Raw genomic sequence first — 8,044 nt, 5'->3', positions numbered from 1 at the left:
TATATATAAACATATATATAACTACATAATTAAGTGTGAGTTCAGAGTTTCCAGGAAAAAAGGTAACCTAGAACTACTGAAACCCTCCCAGTACAAAACAGTTCCACCCTTTGCAGTGCAGGGGTGAGTGTTTAAGGGTGGGGTGGGGTGGAGAAAATCTTGTGAGAAGGGGCAATAATGACAGTTAATCATCAGTTGAGCCTGTCATTTCCCTGAGGGCTTTAGTCTACACACCAAGATTTTGGCTACATGCAGGAAATCCAACAAAGACCCTCCAGTTCAGAGAATAGAATCAGATCAGAGACTCCCTTTACCTACCCCCACTTTTTAAAGAAAGTTGAAACCACAAAGGAAAGAATGAAGTAGGAAAAAAGATACTTGCCACTCAGAGATGACTATTGTTTGTTGTTATTGAGTGTTATGGAGTGAGTTCTGATTCATAATGACCCTGTATAGGGTTTCTGAGGCTGTAGATCTTTGCGCTATCAGGAAGCCTCATCTTTCTCCCTCGAAGGGACTGGCCATCTCAAACTGCTGACCTTGCGATTCTCAGTGTAGTGCTTATCCTACAGATCCATATGCTCCCACAGAGACAATAGCTTGGGAAACAATTCTGGGTGGTTCTTGGTTCTAGGTGAGTGAAGGAGAGTAGAAAACTCACAGACCCATAGTCAAAGTTCTGTGCTACCATGGATATGGTCCTATTGTCACATTATTTGCATGGTTAAATAAATAAACAAGCATTTTCATTTAAAGTGGGACAGCAAAAAAACATTCAAGCCTGAATCTGATCAAGTTTCTAAAAACTAAAACTCTTGTCAAATACGCCAAAGGGATGTAATTTCAGCAAATTATAGACTGGGACACTGTAAGACAAATAACCCAGCTTTTTTTTGATTAATAATTACAAGACAAAAAGTAAATGGAGATGATACATAAATATAAAGAGACTCATTGTTGTTGTTGTTAGGTTGTGTTAAGTCAGTTCTGACTCATAGTGTTCCTATGCACAACAGGACAAAATACTGCTTAGTCCTATGTTAATCTCACTATCATTGTTACTCTTCAGCCTGTTGCTTCTGCAACTGTGCCAATCTAACTCATTGGAGGTCTCCTCTGTTTCACAGACCCCCCACTTTGCCAAGCAGATGTCTTTCTCCATGGACTGGTCCCTTTTGATAATATGTTCAAAGTGTGAAAGACAAAGTATAGCCATTTTGGCTTCTAAGGAGCATTCTGTTGTACTTCCTCCAGCACAGAATTTTTTCTCCTAGCAGTTCATGCTACTTTCAATATTCCTCTCCAACACCATAGCTCAAAAGCATCAATTCTCATATGGTCTTCCTTATTCGTTGTCCAACTTTCACATACTTTTGATTTCTTGACTGCTGCTTCCATGAGCATTGATGGTGGCTCCAAACAAAATGAAGTCTTTGATAACGTCAATCTTTTCTTGAGTTATCATTATGCTATTTATTATGCTATTTATTAGTCCAGTGGCGAGGATTTTTGTTTTCTTTGCACTCAGGTGTAATCCATACTAAAGGCTGTGGTCTTTTATCTTCATCAGTAAGTATTTTAAATCCTCTTCATTTCCAGCAAACAAGGTTGTATTATCTTCATATCGAGAGTTGCTAATGAGACTTCCTTCAATCCTGATGCCATATTCTTCTTCATATAGTACATTTTCTTGGATTATTTGCTCAGCATACAGATAGAATAAATGTAGTGAAAGAATATGGCCCTGGTGCAACACCATTCCTGATTTTAAACCATTTAGTGTCCCCTTGTTCTGTTGGAAAAACTACCTCTTGGTCTGTGTACAGGTTTCTCATGAGCACAATTAAGTGTTCTGGAATACTCATTTTCTGCAATGTTGTCCATACCTTGTCATGGTCCACACAGTTGAAATCTTTTGCATAGTTAATAAGGCACAGGTAAATGTCTTTCAGGGAGTCCTGGTGTGGCGCTGTGGGCTAATCTGTTAGATTGCAAAGTCATTTGAGCTGCAATGTCGATGGTTCAAGCTCACTAGCTCCTCCTTGGAAACCCTATACAGGGTCGATTGTAAAAGTGGTTTAAATAGTTTTCACACATATTTCATCACAATAAAAATTTTTTAAAAGAGAGACTGAATATGTGCATCAACAAAATATATAGATCATTGTTGTTGTGTACCGTCGAGTAGATTCCAACTCATAGTGACCCTGTACAGGGTTTCCGAGGCTATAAATCTTTACAGGAGCAGAAAGCTTCGTCTTTCTCCCGTAAAACAACTGGTAGTTTTCAAATGCTGACCGTGAGGTTTGCAGCCAGATTCGTAACCACTATGCTACCAGAGCTCCTTTATATAGATCATATTATGGTTTGAATAAGTATACAGTGAGAAAGAAAAATATGACTTTCATAAGATGATTGAAAACTGGATATTGGATAATGAAAGGAATTATTATTCATTGTTTTTTAGGTGTGATAATGGTACTGTAGTTTTGGTTTAGGTACTTATGCATTGGGGATGCAAGTATTGATGGCAGAATTTACTCATAACCACATGGGATGGGGATGTGATCACTGAATCTAGATTGGCCATGAGTTGACAACTAGTAAAGTTGGGTGATGTTATTATGCTATGTTTCTACTTTTGTACACGCTTTAAATTTTCTATCATATTTAAAAAAATAAAATAGGATAAAGTGGACTAGGTAGGCAATGCTTCACGTCTTGAGAAAATAATGCAAATCCTTTCTAAAGGCACTTACTTCCATCAGAGACCTCAGAAAATTCCAGTAGGTAGCTTTCCAATACATACGAGTTCACAGTTACAATACACAAAACAAAATAAGGTTTTAAGCCAAGAGTCTAAATAAAAGGCCATGGAGCCAATATAAATACATTTTAAATGTTTAAGAAAATTCAGGAGATAACTGAAAGCATGAAAAAGGATTGAGAGGCCATAAAAAATAATCAGGAGAATTCTATCAATAGCAACTTACATTGTTCCAGATCAAGTTTCCTATTAAAAACTACTAGAAAGTCTGGAAGCACTAGAGAACTATCAAGTCCATGCAAACATAGAGCAGAGATCTAGACAGAAAGGAAGTCCAGAGAGGTGAGCCCAGCATTGGAGACTGCTTGTCCTCCTGATCCAACTGACAAATCTGAAAGCAGTGGATGAGGAACCGATCCTGCATCAGTTTTTGATAGTTTCCAGGAGTAGGGCCTGCTAAGGAAAAAGTAGAATCCTGGTGTGGCGCTGTAAGATAAGCCCTGGATGACTAGACCCATTCAAACCCACCAACTGTGACTTGAAGCCCTATCCAGAGTCACTATTAGTTGGAACTGACTCGACATCACTTATCTACAACAACAAAGAAAAAGTAGGAATTCTTCGGTGACACAAATGCTGAGCTACTATCTGAAAGGTTGGTGGTTTGAACCCATCCAGAAGCACATCAGAAAAAGCCCTGGCAATCTGCTTCTGAAAGGTCTTGCAAACCCTATGGAGTATGGTTTTACTTTGCACACATGGGGTTGCCATGAATCAAAATAGACTCCGTGGCAATTGGTTTTCTGGTTTTGTGTTTGTGTTTTGTGTTGTGTTAAGGAAGACATGGAGTCCCTGGGTGGTAGATTACACTCTTAGCTACTAACATGAAAATTGGAGGTTTGAATCTATACATAAGCCCATTGGAAGAGAGGCATGGTGATCTACATTTGAAAAATCAGTCATGGAAAACTCTTTGGAGACCAATTCTACTCTGACACTGAGTGACACCATGAGTTGTAATTGACTCCATACAACTGGTTTGGTTTAAGGAAAAGATGTTTATATTAATAACAGATGCCTGTATTCTTGTGGTACTTCTTCATTTAATCTGTTGTGGTATGCTGTTTTTCGTTGAAATAAAGAAAGAAAATCTGGCCTCACCAAAACAAAAATGACAGTATGACTGGCTACTACAAGAAGAAGCAAGTTGTTCCCTGGGAAGACATCAAGGCAAGCAATCAAGTCCCTTCAGGACAAACCCCCCTCTAAGACTGAAACTCAAAGGGAACACGTGAGCAGGCATGGAAGTTTGCTGATGACCACATTGGTCTACTGGTGAATGAAAGAGGGGAAAAGACATCAATGAAGAAATGGGCTGAGTTCAACCATGTTCCATAGACTCCCATTGACCTGGAGATGAGAGAGAGAAGAGGAAGGTCTGGTTGGTCCAAAGTGTGGTGAGACTCGGGAACACCTGAGCCCATGGACAAGGACATAACCACAGAGGGCTAGAGCTGAGCGTGAAGCATCAGCTGATATGATATGAGGTCTGACACACAAGAACACCCAAACTTTCAAATAATACCCGTTTGATCTAGCCTTGGTGGCTTGATAATCAGAACTCAACTTGAGGAAGATAAAACAAAACAAAACCATTTTTGATAAAGGAAACAAGAGTAAATTGTAACAGTTTGATGAATTTGACCTATACTCAGGGAGGCAGTAGCTCAAAATACCAACAGAGAGGGAAGTAGTATTCACATCAAGTATCAATGCTATCCCCTCTGTACTCAGGGTAGATAGGGACAGACAACTTAGACATTGGCTACCTAAAATGAGGGGGGGGGAGGGCGATAAAGGCACAAAGTGACTGGCCTACAAGGTTTCAAGAGGGAGTTGAGTTTAAGAGTGTGAGGGGAAAGATAGAGTCCCCACAGAAAAGTTTTCATCTTGTCTAGGTGAGTCTGGTAAAAAGAGATAGGGATAAGATTTTTATGATTCAATAGTGAGTAGTAGTTATCATGACTAATTGCAACTGTCACAATTGTAAAGGTAGAAGTTTTGTAACAAAAATGGGGAGTAGTTAATCTTACAGTCCAGGAAGAGAGGACCCTAGGACCATCAAGGGAGAAGAGCACAAGTGGAATGTGAGACCTTATCCAGAGAAGCAGTGACACCAGGGATGGAGGCCTAGATGGGGACATGGAGAGAGGGAGCAGCTGAAGACTCTAGATTGATGGAAAGAGAGGGACTGAGAGATAGTATCCAGGAGGCAGAATTGCAGAATGTGCCCTTTGGTGGTATAAATTATTATATATGTGTGAGTGTTTTTTTAAAAAAGCATTAAAATGAACATAGAGAAATACTGTTAACTGGTACATGGAGGGGATTGTTGTTGTCAGGTGCCATCAAGTCAGAACCGACTCATAGTGACCCCATGCACAGCAGAACGAAACAATGTCCGATCCTGGGCCAACCTCACTACCGCTGCCACACTTGAGTCCATCAATGATGCCACCTGGCCAATCCATCTCGTTAGGGGTCTTCCTCTTTTTCTCTGACCCTCCACCTTACCCAGCATGATATCCTTCTCCAGCAGCTGTTCCCTCTGGATAATATGTCCAAAGTATGAAAGACGAAGCTTAGCCATCTTGGCCTCCAAGGAGCACTCTGGCTGCACTTCTTCCAAAACAGGTCTATTGGTTCTTTTGGCAGTCCATGGCACTTTTAGTATTCTCCTCCAACACCACAACTCAAAGACATCAATTCTTCTACAATCCTCCTTATTCACTGTCCAGCTTTCACATCCATATGAGGTTGTTTAAAATACCATGGCTTGGGTCAGACGCACCTTAGTCCTCAAGCTGACATCTCTGCTCTTCAATACTTTAAAAAGTTCCTGTGCAACAGATTTGCCCAATGCAATACGTCGTCTGATCTCTTGACTGCTGCTTCCACTAGTGTTGATAGTTGATACAAGAAGAATGAAGTCCTTGATAACTTTAATCTTTTCTCCATTGATATGAACGTAGTTTATTGGTCCAGTGGTGAGGATTTTTGTTTTCTTGACACTGAGATGCAATCCATATCGAAGGCTGTGCTCTTTGATCTTCATAAGTAAATGTTTGAAGTCCTCTTCACTTTCAGCAAGCAAGGTTGTATCATCTGCATATTGCAGGTTGTTAATGAGTCTTCCTCCAATCCTGAAGCCACGTTTTTCTTCATAGAACCCAGCTTCTCGTATTATTTGCTCAGCATACATATTGAACAAGTATGGTGAAAGAATACAACCTTGTCGCACACCTTTCCCAATTTTAAAACATTCAGTGTTCCCATGCTCTATTCGAACAACTGCTTCTTGGTCTAGGTACAGATTTCTCAGAAGTACAATTAAGTGTTCTGGAATACTCATACTTCTCAACGTTGTCCATAGCTTGTCATGATAATCATTATAATGAAACAAAGTATATGATTTATTAAATGTAAAACTGATGATCTGCCCTGTAAACATTCACTGAAATCACAACAAAAACTTAAAAATAAATAAATAAATAAAATAAAATAGCAATGGGTTATTAAAGGAATGCAATGTGAGTCTACATAAAATATATCTTAATTATTCTAATAGTTTTAAACCAAAAATTAATTCCTTCATGCTTATCCAGAGATGGAAGTAATTTTAAGTTGCATCAAGACATAATTATTTATACAATAATTTTGACATTTTAAGAGAATGAATTTTGAAAGTTTTTTTTTACATTTAACTTTTTTGTGAGTCTTCTACTAGAAGTTATGGAATATATATATGTCAAATGAATTGCTTCCAACTAAAAAAAATAAATCTGGCCTCACACAGATATGTAGGTAGGTAAAGGAAAACATATTTTAATAACCTTTTCAGATAAGAGAAGACATTTTTCTTTAATACTATGTAATAATTCAGTAAGATTTATTTTAATGTGGAATCTGAAAGCATGTCAATGAGCTTTTCATATTCTCCTGCTTTAAAATGCATCGGTCTAGCTTGTACTTTGAATCATCTTTTAGTTATTCATCATTTTGTAGCATCTATTAATCACTTTCATTAATATCACCACCAATCTCAGTGGAAGAATCTTTAAGCACTGGGAAGTGGTCAAGCTCATGACGGTAAATAGAAGTAGCTCAAATTTTTAATTTTTGCATGAAACCGTAAATTTTGCACTGATAACAAATTGAGAAAATATCTGCCAAATAACTACTATTCTTTAAAGTAAAAAGAAAAAAGCAGCTAGTGTGGTATTCAAATAGTCTGTCGAGTTGTTTCTTCTAGAAATTATATGTCAGGGGATAACTTTCATTCAAGGTTTAAAGAATGCCTCAACTAATCTACTTAGTGTGGATCTTTTAAGAATCTGAGTTTTGTTTAGCATTTTTCTCTCCTATCTGGAAGGTCAAAATGATTGATAGTGGTAGCTAAGTACCATCTAACTCTTCTGATCTTAGAGTTGTTTCTTCCTGAGGGGAGTTCAGTTGGTCAATGTTCAATCATTTCAAAAGATACCTTATGAGTAAGAATCCATAGTATTGAAGGACAAAGGTCAAGCAACACTGAAGGTATTGGCCAAAATTAAAGCTCCAGGAATTAGCAGAATGCAAACTGAAATGTTTCAACAAACTAATGCAGCACCTGAGGTACTCATTCATCTATGACAAAAAAATTTGGAAGACAGCTGCCTGGACAACCAATTGGAAGAAATCCATATTTCTGTCCATTCCAAATAAAGTTGATCCAATGGATTACAGATATCATCAAACAGTATCTAATATCCCATGCAAGTAAAATTTTTCTGAAAATTCAAAAACAGTTGTAGCAGTGCATTGGCAGAGAACTGCCAGAAATTCAAGCCGGATTTAGAAGACGAGTAGAACTAAGGACATTTTTGCTGATTTCAGATGGATCATGGCTGACAGAAGAGAATATCAGAAAGATGTTTACTTCTGCTTTATTGGCTTTGCAAAAGCATTTGACTGTGTTGTTGTTATTGTTAGGTGCCATCAAGTCAGTACCAACTCATAGCAACCTTATGCACAGCAGAACAAAACACTGCCCGAAACTGGGCCAAACTGACTACTGTTGCCACACTTCAGTCCATCGATACTGCCACTTTGCCAATCCATCTCATTAGGGATCTTCTTTTTCTCTGACCCTCCACCTTACCAAACATGATATACTTCTCCAGCCACTGGTCCCTCCTGACAATATGTCCAAAGTATGAGAGATGAAGTTTGGCCATC

The sequence above is a fragment of the Chrysochloris asiatica genome, unplaced genomic scaffold, assembly GCF_000296735.1.
Source record: "Chrysochloris asiatica unplaced genomic scaffold, ChrAsi1.0 scaffold00341, whole genome shotgun sequence".
Classification (NCBI taxonomy): Eukaryota; Metazoa; Chordata; class Mammalia; order Afrosoricida; family Chrysochloridae; genus Chrysochloris; species Chrysochloris asiatica.
The sequence above is the reverse complement of the archived record's forward strand: the minus strand, read 5'-3'. Positions refer to the sequence as shown.